Raw genomic sequence first — 16,371 nt, 5'->3', positions numbered from 1 at the left:
TTTATTCCATCAGGTAAAAAATATTCATTCCTAAACAAAAAACTGGACAGGAATATCCCATTCATTGAAACGAAAAACTTCTCTACAGTTTTATTTTTTTTTAACTTCTCTAACCCTTACTTGATTCAATCATTACAAAAAAATAATAAGATTTGTGGTCTATTTTTAGTTAAAGTGAAATTGCCTTTTTTCATAAAAAAAATGTATTCATACTTTTTGTGTGTACGTACAGGTTTACTTTTTTTATTTTCTATTTAAAAACCTAACTTTTCTTTCAAATTTTGATGTTCAAATATCAAACCTCCACTAAATCCGTCAGTATTGACGGATTTTTAAAATATTTCAGTTACTTACATCCGTTAAAACATATTATATATTTATTCTCTTATCTTACTTCATAACAAACTATTCTTTTTTACACTAATGTATAATACTTTTCTTAGCTTTTTATTGCGTCGCTATTAATTTTTCTTGCCATGATAATTTTTTCTAGTTTTTAATTCCAGTATTTAAAGTAGTGAGGTTTTTTTTTGTCTGAAACTCAAACTTACAACAACTACTGAACTGATTGAAATTTAGTCTATTCAATTCTTTTTTTAGATTTAAGCCTTGTGATTATTTAGGCTATTTTTCTGCCTTCTTATACCACCTTTTTTTTTATTTTGAGCCCCTATATGCATGGGGTGTAACTACAGGTTTAATTTATACTATTTTGTTTGTGTGAGTAAAAGAACAAACAGAGAGTAAGGTGAAGGTTTTGATCTAAAATGAATGTAAAAATGTTAAATGTAAGAAAAGTGGTTGTAATAGTGAAATTGGCAGAGCCACTACGAATAAATTCTAGATTGTGACCTGATTTCTAGAGGCAACGATTTTCTACAGTAAGGGTTGGTCTGTCCATCCATCATATATAATGGATATGCAGAGAATCCTTCAATTAATTCCCCTTGCATTATATTGATGATTTACATGACAGATTAATGGCGTAGCAACTCTATACAAATTACAGAAAGTCGTTTGAAATATGTTGCTTAAATTTAGGAGTTAACATTACTCTATTAACTTTGTTTTCGTAATGCTGATTCCTAGAAAGAATAGGTTGAATGCTATAGGCAATTATTAAGCATTTTATAATTTTTTGATCAGATTATGAGAGTTTCACCTATGTTCTTCTTCAAATATATTTTGTCAGTCCGATTTTCTGATTTATTAGTTTTGTTTTGATGGATGTTATCACTCTTGTTCTCACTCAATTTTACACAAACATTCCTTTAAAATGCAAATACTATAGGAGAACTGTAAACTTTAGACGCCAAGTCTAGTTACTGATCAATATCATAGGATTTGTTGGTTCATGTCCTAATAGCTTTTTTTATACGAGCTCCTTCGCCCCTAGTCTCTAGGGGCTTTGCTCCAAGAGGTTTGATTATACCAATTTTTGTATTTTAGATTTAAAAGAAAAATTTTAAAAAAACTATTTTTTTTGGGGGGGGGGGGAAATTTTTTTTTTTTTTGGTGGGGGGTAGTCGACCCCAATATTTTAATTTTAGTTTTAAAAAGAAAAAAAAATATTCTGGGGGATGTTCTTACTTTTTAGGGGGTGGTTGGGGGTGTCCTACCCCCCCAAGAGAAGCTACCCTGTAAAGGAAAACCCGATTGGTTCAGCGGTTAACGAGATCCTTTGCTACAAACAAACAAACAGACAGACAAACAAACAGACAAACAAACAGACATCGTTCTACTTTGTATTATAGATATTATTTAATTTCTTTTATTTACTCTCCTCTCCTTTTGGTGCGGACACTTTAGATGTTAGGTTTAAATCTTCGAAAAATATAAGATGACAATGTTTATGCAGAAACAATCTGACACGGAATACAAAACCCATAGAACAAAAGCTCTACAATAGGACTGTAGTAAAAACGAACATTAACACTTGAACTTGAGAATATTAAAAAAAATGTATGTCAATTTGTTGGAATATTGCTTAATTGCCTAATGATATTATTAGAACTTTATTATGGAGATGCTTCGCTTGTAACAATATACATTATTGTCCTATGAATCATCACGCTTTATTCATGTCCGTATGTCTGACCGTATGACCATGTGAAGCATGTGATTTGAGCTTCGCTAGAATGAATGTTATCATCCCTGTTTCAAATATGCTTTGGTTCGTTATTTGGAAGGAAATTGAACTGGTTGTGCAAATGATCCCAAAATCTTTATCTTTGACTGTGCAAGTCTATTGTAATCCAAGTGTTTAAATCACAAAAGAATAATGTCATTTATATTCCAGCTAATTTGATTACTTAACCTTACTACGTTTTATTAAAGTTATATAGAAAAAAAATAATATTTAAACGATTGTATTAATACAAATTGTAAAACATCATAATAATATTTGAAATATCAATACACAAAATAACTTAATAATATTATTAATTAAGATTTATTTGTATTACTTCTCCCTTTGTTTATCTTTCTTTAATGATGTACTAAAATATTTTCATTTAGTGGGCTATTGTGAACTAAATAACAAGGATAAGAAAATGGACGGTAAATTCGTGTTTATAAAACTTTAACCCTTAACGGTCGGGGAGGGGGGGGGGCGTTGAACGCCCCCCCCCATCCGGTTTTTTCTTTCTTATTTTCTGTGTGTGAAAGATAAAGAGCCCAAACTTCGTGACTTTTTAAGTATGGGTATGGCACATAACTGAGAGTTGGAATTTTTCGAATATCTCCATCCTGGCGGGCACAGGATGCCAGCAAACCTGACAGGGTGATCCAGGTAAAGAGAAAAAATATTTGTTGACTTAAACAAAGCATTTCATCTTACTAAAATACTAAAATATCCTCTAGTAGTACACTCTCATATGAAATACAGGTGTTAAAGTCAATTTCAGGTTCCAGGTATGATCCTGCAGGCCGCTGAAATTTATGTTTTGATATTTCTAATATAAAATTTACATAAGATAAACATTTTCTGTAAAAACATTGTTCTTCTAGCTTCAAAAATAAGAAAATTACAGCCGTTTGAAATTTTCAGTAAAAAGGACCTAAAAACAAAGGTTGTTAAATAAAGGGATGAAGGAAGCAAAAATTGACTTTGACTCACTTAAGGTCGGAAATAAAATATCAAACAGGGGACTTTCACAAAAATTTTTAGCCCTCTAGCTCTAATAGGAACTGAGATAATAGGAACGCCCCCCCCCCCTGACTGATTAAGGTGCGGCAAGGGGCCCGACTGTAAAGGGTTAAGAAACCAGTAAACAAATACATTTAATAACCCTCTCCCCTCCCAACCATATTTTCTTTGTTTTGTATTAAATTCAGTAATCTATTAATTGAGTAATCTTATTTAAAAATCTATCAAACACTTTGATAATGTTAAACTAACTGAAATGTATAATATATCATTCAGAGAAGATTATGACACCATACGATAAAATAACCAATGAGAGGCCAGCATAAATTTTACCATTGGTTAATTAAAGTGTATATTAACCTCTCATTTGCTATTCTATCGTATGACGTCATAATCTGTTACCCCATACAGATCGGGCCCCAATTCCCACCTTAATAGATCGGGGGGGGGGGGGGGCAATTAAGCCCTCCCTCTATCTCGGCTCCTTTTACAGATAGAGACGTAAAACTATTTTTTCTATTCATAGCAGTCAGACCGCTTCTTAGCCGCTTTTTAGCAGACAGCTAGGATAACCAAATTTTAGGATAAATTAATATTTTTATATGCTTCTTATCACAATAAAAGACTAGATAAAAAATTTGGCTGGTCTAGAGCTGTTTTAAATTCGTCAGCTGGCAGCTTACAAACGGCAAAATTACAGGTAGGAAATAGAAAATCGGTCAAAAATCGGTCAAAGAGTGGTCAAAAGGTCATGACTTTAATATTCGCGGAAGTTTTTTATAGCTCAAGGATTTACCAAAAAATATATAGGTCTCTAGCTGTAATAGAAACCACGATATTCATAATATATGTCTATAGTAAAAGATGGACAAAAAATAGACCATAAAATCGGTCAGGGAGCGGTCAAACGGTCAATCGGTCATAACACTACTTTTCTCAGATGTTCATTGATATCCAAGTATTCACAAAAAAAAATCTTTAGGTCTCTACCTTATACACAAAAGTCATAATGTAGAAATTAAGATTTATTTATAATTTTTTCTAATTTTTGTGCTACCTAACCGAGTTTTACCGGACACCACCACCGACACAGACCAGATATCCTTATAAAATCAACTCTTGCCGAGTATAATTACTAAACTTTAAAAAGTCATGAAGTCACAGATCTCTATCTTACCTACAAAAAATGACATTGAAATACTATAGGGGAGGGGGCTGATTTAGTCCCCCCCCCCTGATCTGTAAGGGTTAAGGAACTTTAATCATCTTCTTATTAAAATATGTTAAAAGTGAAATTTGATAATAAGTGTTTTAGATTTTTCTTTTCAACATCAATATCTTTAAACTTAACAGTCGGGTGTTGAAATATTTTGTATACCTCGATCCTAGCGGATCTTTATTTCTTGTTTGATTACTTTTACGTTCAGAGACATTTGTTGGTTATGCTAAACAAAATTTGGATCGAATGCAGCTTAAGGTAAAATGTTCTTGATAACGATTATCTTCATAAAGCTATGAACTTTCTTTGTTAATGGTTGTTAATAGCAGACCGATGGAACGTCTGCTTGCTCAAAATTTTAACCGATAAATCAAGGCCTACAAATAATCTGGAATATTCCTTACTCAATCATGCACAACCGTTTGGCAGCTAAGTTTCATAGATTATTTGAGATAATCGTTACCAGGAATATTTTTCCGTAAATTGCACTAGATCCAAAAATTTAAATAAAATTGTTGAATATAGCACAATAAACTGGTGGAAATATTTTAGTCCGGATTTTCCGACTTTAAATTGAGACACAAATTTTGTGAAACCTTGTTTGTTGTGCGAAATTTTTACTTTCTTCAACATGAAATTTCAAAAGAAAAGAGGAAAACCTCAATTTATTTTCTTTTCTTAACTTTTTGACATTTTAGCATATAAAGAAAGAAATTTAAAATCAAATAAAGAAATTTTAAGAAGCTTGTTATATTGTAATAAAACGTTATGCAATCTGAAAGCCATTTTTAATATTTATTATTCTCAGTGATCTAAGAGATAAGTCATTTGCTGATACATCCCCAATGATAAGGTACAAAATTACCTCTTATCTCTTATGCAAATTACAATTAGTATTTAAAATGTTTGGACACTCACCTTAATGAACCAACCAATCAAAATTCAATAAAAGTCTCCAAAGCAAACGAATAAAATTTTTTTTAGGACTAGTGTTATAAACAGCCCAATGTCCCCTTCCTTCCTGTTTTATTCTAATATCTGCTCTCATATATGATATCCAAAAGCTTCCCTGAAAGGAAGAACTACAAGAATCAAGCTAAAATCTTGGTAAATTTTGTAGGATATCCGCCTATCTACCTATCTGATAGATAGATATTATATATTTGTTGTAAATACATCCCTTCAAGCAATTTCATGTCTTCTAGAAGTGGGTTTGTGTGTTCAGAATCCAATATCAACACACACACACGCACATACACACACACACACACACACACATACATACATACAGACCCAAGACAAGGAATATAAAGGGATTTGACAATGTCCGATAAATTCATGTACATATTTAATGATTATACACAAAATAACCTCTTCTGTAGATTACAATTTGTGGTTGAAACGTATGGACACCAAACTTACATAATCACCCAAACAATAAAAACCCAAAAATGATAAGCCAACGAATAAAACAAATCTTATCATAGAACTTTGGGGACCAGTATAATAAACAGCCGAATGTCACCTCCCGCCCTGCCTAAGACTCATATAAGATATGAGAGCTCCTTTTGTTGAAAATACTATATTGGTGTCCATAACTCAGATAATACCGGGCAAGGAAGAGGAAAGTGGACTGTTAATTACACTGGTACCCAAAGTTTTAAAATACTTCCTTCTTATTCGTTGGCTTAAAATTTTGGGTACTTTTATTAAGTTTTTTAAAGTGTCCAAAACATTTCAACTAATAATTGTTATCTATAAAAGGGATAATTTTGTTTATCATCATTGGGTATGTCTGTTAATTTAGCATCCATTGTCTTAAAGATTTAGGTTGTTTTGCCTATTTGATTTTCAGGAAATCTTTAAGAATTGACAGTACTTCTATCGATTAGATCTTCTTGTTCATGCAGAAAGGTATAGGTCAATAGAGAGTAAAATATGACTTTCTCTCTCATAAATTTTTGGGGGGGGTAATTTTTATAAGGGGTCGTATATCCTTGTTACTTACCCTCTTAATAGCCTTAAACATGCCAGGAACGATCCTATTCAGAAATTGATTATGATAGTCTTAAATTGGTATTTTTAGAGCTTATAGAAGGACCAAAACTGGTAGTAAAACTACAAAATAAAAGTATTCTTATGTTAAAGTACACACATTGATATATCTGTTGTATCTACCAGTTTCCCCTTCCTCCCTGATTAATATTTTTGAAGATGATTGTGTACTGTGAAGGATTTAATCATAAAATATTGTGTGTAATATAACAGAGATTCATGTGGATGTAGAATATAAGTGGATATCATGAAAGGGGAAAAACTGTCATAAATTTGCTAAAATAGACATCATATATTGGTCAGGTTCGTTCATCCAGTAGAAGGGAAAGGGATTGGCTAATTGGGGTGGATTTAGCCCGCTAAAGAGTTCACTTTATTAGAAAAGATGATCTGGTAATTTATATAACGTATTTATTATTTTGTAAAAAAGTTAGGCATTAAAATGTGCTGTGCATTTCAAAGAAATGACAAAACTAAAATTAACCTTGAAAATAGCAAATATATACACATAGTACAGTGGGGCAAATAAAGGACTAAAATAAAGTTTGTTGGTAGTCTAGGGCTTACTACTCTGGATTTTAGGTTTTTTAAAGATTTAATAGAATTTGCAGTAATTGTTTTCTTAACCTCGTATATTTTTTAAGGTTGTTTAGCCCAATTTATGAATAAAAATTCAAAAAAATGCTAATTTTACTCAATGTTTCCTTTAAATATTACATTTGATAATATATTGAAAAACAGAAAAAAGTGTTTTTTTTGGTGTAGCTCTAAATCTTGAAAATCCTACTAGATAATAATAAAAAAAAACTAGAATAAAATAGTTTAATAATTTAATTTTCTTAAAGATTATAAATTTTGTCCATGCCTACCACACAGTGCATTAGTATGGAATGATTAATAAATAAATAAAGGAAGCACAGTATAGCTATGGGAGAATCTTCAAGAAAAGTTGGCACCATACAGAATCCATGCCAAAAGTATCTATAAACTTTTTGCAAATCAACACTTCTGGTTCAATTATTAAAAGATAACAAAGCCGAATCACTTTTTTATATCCTGTTAAATAAAGTAGTAAGGTTATTTTGTCTGAAGTTTAAGAACCAAACAATTACTGAACGAATAGAGTTATCCCTTTGCATGAAGCTTCACATATAGGTCCTGTGATGTTTTAGGCTATTCTATTTTCAGAGTTAACCCTTTGAGATAGTTCAAAATCTTTTAAGCATTGGACCATCTTGCAGTTGGTAAAAGTTTGACTTGTGCTGACTTACAAGAAAGTAATTTCACTGTCAAAATAAAGAAGAATCAAATCTCTTTCTGTTTGAATGGTGCAGCCAGGGATCGCACGGGATAAGACAGTGGACGATATATTATCATATTTACCCAATTGCTTCTTCTATAGATTAAAATTATTGGTTGAAAACATTGCAAACACCAGTTTGAAACCTACCAATCATCTATAATAAAAAGTAGCTTGATGTCTATCTGTCCGTCTGTTCGTCCGTCCCTTAAGATCTCAGAAACCACTGAACCGATCGGATTCTACTCTTCAGGGAATATACCTACTGGTCCTATGGTGGTTTTAGGATATTTTCTTGAGGGGTGAGACACCCCCAACCCCAACAAAAACAACCCCCCCCCCCAGTATTTTTTTAAAAAGAATTTTTAAGAATTTTAAGAATTTTGTAAATTTTGCGAATGAACACAGTAATAGTGTCTGTCTGATTATGACGTAACAAAAAATATTAGCCAATGAGAGGCCACTATAAATTTTACCATTGGTCAATAACGGCCTCTCATTGGCTAATTTTTTTTGTTACGTCATAATCAGTCAGACACTATTACTGTGTTCTTTGCGAATCCGCCATTTATTCGCGATTTATTTTCATCTTTTTCCTCTGGGTATTGCGATTCATTTACTTTTTTTTCGCTGGGTATGTAATTATATATCTTGGGGCAAAGCCCCAATAGGCTAGGGGCAAAGCCGCTAGTAATTCTATAAAGTATCAAAAATTTTTAAGCTAGCGAGGTTATAAAACTTTGGGTACCAGTGTAATTTTTAGTCTTATGCCTCTTACCTTCCTGGTGCAATAAGTTTATCAAGTACCCACCTAGAATCAAGATTTTTTAAAGATTTTTCCTTTTCAGGAAGGTTTGCTAACAATGCACCATCAGAATTTTTTAAATTGCAAAACCTTATTAAATTTCACGTTGACAAATAAATATTAACTCCCATTAGGCAAATTTTGTATAGACAAAATGAATTTATTAAATTAATATTCATTTTTGCTTCTGTATGTTTTTCTGTCATAAAAATAAATTAACTCGCAACTGAAGCGTAGCATCAGCGCATCCACTTCTTGTCGGCAGGTGGTGGGTTCAAATCTCGGCCAAAACTGCATATATATGTAAATATTTACAAAAAATGAAATAGTTGGCTTTAGAAGAAGGAAGGATGCCTTAGCCCAGAAAAATTGCAACTTATTGAGATGTTAAATCCAACTGTAAATGAATATGATTGATAAAGATGCTTATATATCCATTCTTTAATTTATATGTACAGTATACATAATACATGATCTAAAGGGATAACACAATGGCCAATAAATGTATGTAAACTCCCAATGATTATACACCAAATTACCACTTCTGTAGAATATAATTAGTGTTTGAAACGTTTGGACACTCAATTAAATGAACCAACCAATAAAAAATAAATAAAAAGTCCCCAAAGTTATTTAGAAAACGTTACTATAAACTTTGGGGACTCTTGTAATAAACAGCCCACTGTCCCCTCTCTCTCTCTTGTTCTAACCAGGTATACCAAGACTCTTCAACTTTCAACAAAACTTTATCTTGTGTGTTTGTTGTAGGCTTTTTCATTTAATGTAAAACAGGGACATTTATATTGAAATCAAGTTTTAGGAACCCGGTATTAGTGTCGGACTGATTATGACGGAACAAAAAAAATTAGCCAATGAGAGGCTACTATGAATTTTACCATTGGTCAATAATGTCCTCTCATTGGATAATTTTTTTTGTTACGTCATAATCAGTCCGACACTAATACCGGGTTCAGTTTTAGTAAAAGAAAGCATGATAATTCTACATTCTGCGTGTGCGTAAGTGTATGTTTCGAAAAATCCTAAATATATACAGCTGGACCAATTACTCCTTGATTACCAGTGCAAATTTGAGACAGTTTTTTACAGTATTCAAAAAAATAACCGCCCCTTCCTCAAGAAAGTATATAGTTTTTTAAAAATTATTATGATTTTTAAATGACTAGCAGCACATCCATCCCACCATCTCTTGGTGTTATTTAGAAACAGGGATGATTATATCGGAAGTAGTCAAACATGTAGCTCAACTCCCTAACTTTTTCAGTTACTATTATATGGACTGTTAGAATCAAAGACAAGGTAGTCTGGTGGTTTATTACACTAGTCCGCAAAGTCTTATGATAACGTGTTCTTATACGTTGGCTTAACAACCTCGGGGACTTCAACCACTTATTGTAATACAGAATGTGTAATTTTGTGTATCACCATTGGGGATCTACTTTAATTTCTCCGTCATTGGCTTATCCCTTTAGATCCTTGGGTAATATATTAGTTTAGGGCTCATAACGTCTCAACTAGGGTTGGGCCGGATACTTTTTTGGCCGGATACCGGATATCCGGCTGATTTCAAACGCCGGATATCCGGCAAATATCCGGTTATCCGGCCAAATTACCGGATATCCGGCCAAATTACCGGATATCCGGCCGGATAACCGGCCAAATTACCAGATATTAAAGTAGTAAAAAAAATTTCTTCAGAAATCTTATATAAATTTACATAAAGTTAAACTTATTCAGAAAAAATGTTCTTCTAGCTTCAATAATAAAAAAATTATAGCCATTTAAGATTTTAAAAAGCAGAGATTTTTGGTGTAAAGTATAAAAAATTATAGAGCCGGATATACGGCCGGATAGTTTCAATATCCGGTATCCGGCCGGATATTGAAAATGGCCGGATATCCGGCCCAACCCTAGTCTCAACAAAGTCCTAAGATACGAATAACAGTTTAATTAAATAACAAATAATTCGATCTTATAGGTTGTTGAAAGATATCTTTGTCTGTGGATTGCTTTTTACTGTTTGGAACAAATGCAAATTATTTGCACTTCCGCATTTATCAAAGTTTTTTTCTGTAGCGAAGATATTTACAGTATCGCTTCGAATATTAATTTCGATGGATGAGAACCGGTTCTTAGCTATACTGAAATAACATGTATAATGTATATCATTGTATTGCAGACAATTCTCCACGAGTATCAAAATAAAAATCATAACATATTAGCGCGGAAAGGGTGCGGGTAACGGAGTGTTTACCCACTACTCCCATCATTCTCTAAAACCCCCCATTTCAGCCACTTAATCATTTTAAAAAAAATACATTAGATCACTCCCCTCAAACCTTCGTATACACTTTTCTTACCCAACTCAAAATAAAACCTTGGGCGTATCTTTGGATGAAATCTTAAATTATCATATTATCATATTTAGGTATTTAAAGCATGACGTATTTCGATGAAGTTCATTTAATAGCTATAAATCTCCGCCTACAAAAACAGTTTTCCATAACTCCGCCCCTCCAATCCCCATCTCCTACTTTAATTACGTAATCTTTTCCACAGCCCCAAACTAGTTTAAGGATTAAATTTATTTTCCCCAACCCAGTTAATAGGTGATGTCTTTAATGAATATACAGACTTAACCTTCTTAAAGGGGCGGAGATTTACAGTCCCTTCCCTTTCCCCCCAATATATACAGGTTTGCCCCGTAATTTTGTGTATATAAATATTGAATTTATAATAATTTAACCCAGTAATAATATTACTTCCTTCAGAAAGCATCACACAATGGTTTCATTTTTAAAATGGCTGAGCCTGCATTCAGTAGGCTACTACAAGCTAAACAGAAAATCTAGCTCCAAAAGTTCAACTGACAAGCCAACTGCAAAATCAACAGTTAAGAAGCGTAATATTCATCTACGTAAAGTTTTATCCAAGCGACTATGCGGCCGCAAATTTATATCAGCCGAAAAACGCAGGGTCGTGTTACGTCGAACCATAGTGCCCTTCAGCCGCAAAGAAGTGGACCAACAGCCACAGCGTTCAGCATGGAAAATACCGCCAACGCCGCCGAAATTAGCGCAATCTGCGGCATCGTTTCCCAAGTCACCCTGCCAATCGCCAACAAATCAAAGATTTAACTCTTGATTTTAATTTTTTTCTAATTTTGTAAATATTTCTATTTGTGATAAAAGCCATTTATACAACAAAATTTTAAATAAAAATTTTTAAAAATTTTTTGATGTTACTCTTTTTTCATCTTGTCACAAAGAGTTTAAAATATCTATTAATATTCTTTCCTGAAACCAAAATTTTTAAAATTTCATAAGAATATTTTTTTTAGAATTTATATAAATTCCTTGTAGTCTTAAAAAGTTAGGGAGGTAGGGTACATTGGACTAGTTATTATACTAGTCCCCAAAGTTTTATAATACGTTTTTTCATTCATATGCTTAACAACTTTGGAGACTATTATTGAATTTTGATGTTTTGATTTTGTTGGTTTATTTAGATGAGTGCCAAAACATTTCAACCACTAATTGTAATCTACAGAAGGAATATTTTTATATCATTCTTGGGGATGTATGTAGTTTATCAGCGATTGTCTTAAAAAAGTTTTTCCTATATTTAGGGTCTGTCCTTACATTACAGACGGACTGCTGTAACAACATGCCAGAATTATGTAATTTAGTCAAATACGACGAGTAACTGCTCTACTAAAATTATCAAGAGATATACTTATTGTTAACAAGCGAAGTGAGGGGTTGGAATTAAAAGAAAATACTTTAATTATTAATTTGATTATTCCTGTTAAGTGTAATTTAGAAAGCGTAGCATCGCTATAATCATTACCAGAAAAACCATAGTCATTTTCAACACGATTTTTAGTTTTATAAAAAACTATATTTTTTTAAAAAGAGCGATAATTTGCGTTAAAAAAGACAAATTATCAGTCAAAGTAACTTATAGAGTAGCTTCTTAATCTAAAAGAAAGAACAAATACCTAATAAACAAATTAATTTGAAGAATAATTAAATTTAAACCTTTAAGGGAAAATATACAAAAGAGGAGTATAAAATTTGAAAATATATTGAAAATTTTCCACTTGAAAAGTATTCTTTTACTGGATCTAAAGGGATAAGACAATGACAGATAAATTCAAATTGATGTTTATCTCCATGATAATACACAAAATTAACCCTTCTGTAAATTACAAAGATTTGTTGAAACCGTTAGACACTTCAATTAAATAACCAACCAACCAAAATTATATTATCATAAACATTATCATTTGGACACTAGATTTTCAAGTACCTTAATAAAGTGTAAACAAGCAGCAGCCTAAAATAACAATTTACCTCGTTTTCTCAACACCTTCCCCTCCTACTGGATGAACGGACTGACCATTAAACGAGTTAGCAAGCAATATTGAGTACATTATTTCCTTGTCATAATATATACATATAACTTTACTTATGTAATTCAACTTGAAAAATGTTATACAAAATTTTAGAAAGTGTTGAAAAGATTTGTGTTATTCATTGCTTGATTAAAAAAATTGCATTTCTATAGAAATTGTCATGTACAAATTTAATAATATATTCATATTTTTCAAAGCTTAGATAAGATAAGATTTATTTTCCTCAAAGGTACAACATATTTTATTAGATATATATCATACATTATGTTACTATGCTTGATTTGTTTGATTCTTCTGGTTTGTTGTGTTTGATGCAGGTTTGATAATAATATACATAATAACTATTATTAAGTACCTAGCATGGAATTGGCCGAACTTCGTCTCCACCTAGTTACCAGGCCAGTTCGAATAAGATGAAGATAACATTTTACAATAAAAATTCCATGCAACATTGTACCAGATAGTTGGCATAACCCTTTAAGGGTTGTGGAGCCACTGGTGTACTTTGACGCTTGCCAAGCCGATACAATGTTATATGTGCAAATAAATAATAATCTTAACAATGAAAGAATACAATATCTTGCTGTGTATTTCAGACATCCTCCTACTATCAGTTGCAACTTCTCCAAGCGTAAATTCGGAACAATTAAGGAACCAAAACCTCCACAAGGAGTCGCTATTCCCGTTGTGATCCCTTTTCAGCTCTACATAGACAGTTTCCTTTATAACAAATTATTTTCATTATAGAGTGGAGTTTTGTCCGGGTCTAAGGACATCTCCACACCAATAATTACAGGATAACGGTAAATATCGCGATAACACTTGGTCCAATCCAAAAATCCAAAAAATGAATAAGATATCCTAATATATAATCGTATCATGTACTTAAGTGAACAAGGTGTAATGGTTGGTTTCGATTCCTACGGAATCTGATTTTTATTTCTTGAGAATGGATATAATAATCCTATGATGTACAATTGTACAATTGTACAAATAAAGAATAGGTCATATGCGATTCCTACGGAATCTGATTTTGGTATTTTGATAATGGGAGTGTGTCCCTAAATATGTAAAGTTCGATTCCTCCGGAATCTGATTTTTATGTTTTGAGAACTGGTCACAGCATGGCTGTGAATGGGGCAACAATATGGGGGAGGGAGAGGGAGAGGGGGGGGGGGGGTTTTTTGAGGGAAGGTGAAAACGTTTCATTAATCCATTGATCTCACTCTTTTTTGAAGGTAAAGGGTGAAAGTGGGTCATGTTTAAAAAAAAAAGACTGTGGCGTGCTATTGCGCGCACAATTTGGTTATAGCTTTGCTTTAGTGGAGTTTAAATCTTACTGTTGTTTAGGCACGAAAATGTTCGGAGAGGAAGAATACCAACAAATGTGGCAGCCGTTACGCAATAGATTGACAATAACATATCAACGACTTCTCAATATAGTTAATGGTGACAATGTCAGTGAGGAAGTGCGTCGTGAGGTAGCCCGTCTTCTATACCAACAGGGTTATTTAGAAACCGAGTTGGCACTCACACTATACAACCCAAACAAGGATATGGAGTATCATGAAACTAAATTGGGTGAAATTGCTGAGCAGATAACTGCACAAGAGGGGGCTTGTCTCCAACTATAGCTCCAGAAGTTGGCCATTTCCGGTCTGGACCAGTTATGGTCAAGTTCTCTACGACTTTATATACAAGATATCCGCAAAATATCCGCAAAAACAACCGCGGAGATGTCCGCAAGACGTTCACAAAAATCAACAATGAATCAACAGAAAAAAAGCTGCAAAATGTTTCTGATATGGCTATTGAAAAATAAAATTGTTTTGAGAAATGATATAGTTTAGTTTTTGAAAAAAAAAGTAGCTAAATATAATATTAAAAAAGTAATTTACCATAAAATTCATTGATTTGTTTTTTAATAAATCCTAGATATCTTGCTATGAACTTTTTATTGAATGAATCAACAGAAAAAAAGCTGCAAAATGTTTCTGATATGGCTATTGAAAAATAAAATTGTTTTGAGAAATGATATAGTTTAGTTTTTGAAAAAGAAGTAGCTAAATATAATATTAAAAAAGTAATTTACCATAAAATTCATTGATTTGTTTTTTAATAAATCCTAGATATCTTGCTATGAACTTTTTATTTTTTATTTGAAGGATGTATAAAGTAATAGGATGTCTGTTAATATTTTGCTATGGATTAATTTATCATTAGCATAAAAAAAAAGTAAGGATAAGAAATGTAAGTTGGTGAAGTGAGAGACTAGTTAAAATAAGGGAGATGGATCAAGGAATTGAACAGGTATGGGGGAGGGGGGGAGGAAAAACGAGGGGGAGAAAAAGGGACGTGGTGAGTGGTTTGTGCGCGGTCGTGGCTACCAGCCAGACAGACGGAGCGGCGCTTATCGTTTGGTATATACTGGGGGGGAGAAAAAATAGGGGGTGGGGGGAAGAGTGGTTTTCCGGTAAAGCACAGTAGAATAAAGGAAAAAGGGGCGGGAGGGAGACAATTGGTTGTAAAGCATAGGGGAAATACGCGGGAGATCGGAAGTGGGGAATGTTATTTACTAATTAATTAATAAGTTAAATTAAGATTGCATAATGCATGGTATTAAAACACAAGGGGGGTATAAATATGGGGTAGGTAAGGTCAAAGTTCAATTGTCTCAAAGATGTCAGATCAAGAAGAGGAAGTAGGACAAGGCCAAGGTGCTTTACCAGATGGGGCGCCGGAAGTTCCGGAGGAGGCTGGAGGTGAGGAAAATGTTCCCCTCCATGACCAGGTGCAGGAGCTCATCGCTATGCTTAACTCTAGCGATGAAGTCGATGATCCTGTACCCGTGCACGGCGTCCAGCAGCTGTTGAACCTCGCGGCAGTGCCTGATCTACTCCCATTTCCGGGGGTAGACAGGCGCTGTCTGGACCTCTGGTTTATGGTCAAGAGGAGGTTGATGGGCGTTGTGCACGAGGGCGACAAGCTGATGTGGAGGAGATTCCGCAACGACGCCATCGATGAGGAAATCCTCCGCATGATGTATTCCAACTATGGGTTAGTCGTGAGGTTAATATCAGTAATGCCCACGTACGCCCGCTCCTTCCTTTTGTGCGGAGTTTAACATGCCAATCGTAATTATTAATCCCATAGCAATCCATATTTACATCCTTATTTAGCCATAATTCTTGAAAACACAGAACATTTAAGTGGATATCATGTTGCCTAAAGAAGTCTACAGTGGAGACAATATCATTGTATTTAGAATGTAATGACTGACAATTAATACTAAAAATATTGAGAAGGTTTTCATTGAATGTTTTCAGTTTCTGTACGATACCTTGTTCACTTGAAAAAACGCAATTTATTCCGAATTCATTCTCAAAATCGTTAAAGTAGTCGCCGTAAA

This window comes from Acartia tonsa, chromosome 7, assembly GCF_053477335.1.
Source record: "Acartia tonsa isolate MP-2025a chromosome 7, ASM5347733v1, whole genome shotgun sequence".
Classification (NCBI taxonomy): domain Eukaryota; kingdom Metazoa; phylum Arthropoda; class Copepoda; order Calanoida; family Acartiidae; genus Acartia; species Acartia tonsa.
This window is presented reverse-complemented; position numbering follows the sequence as displayed.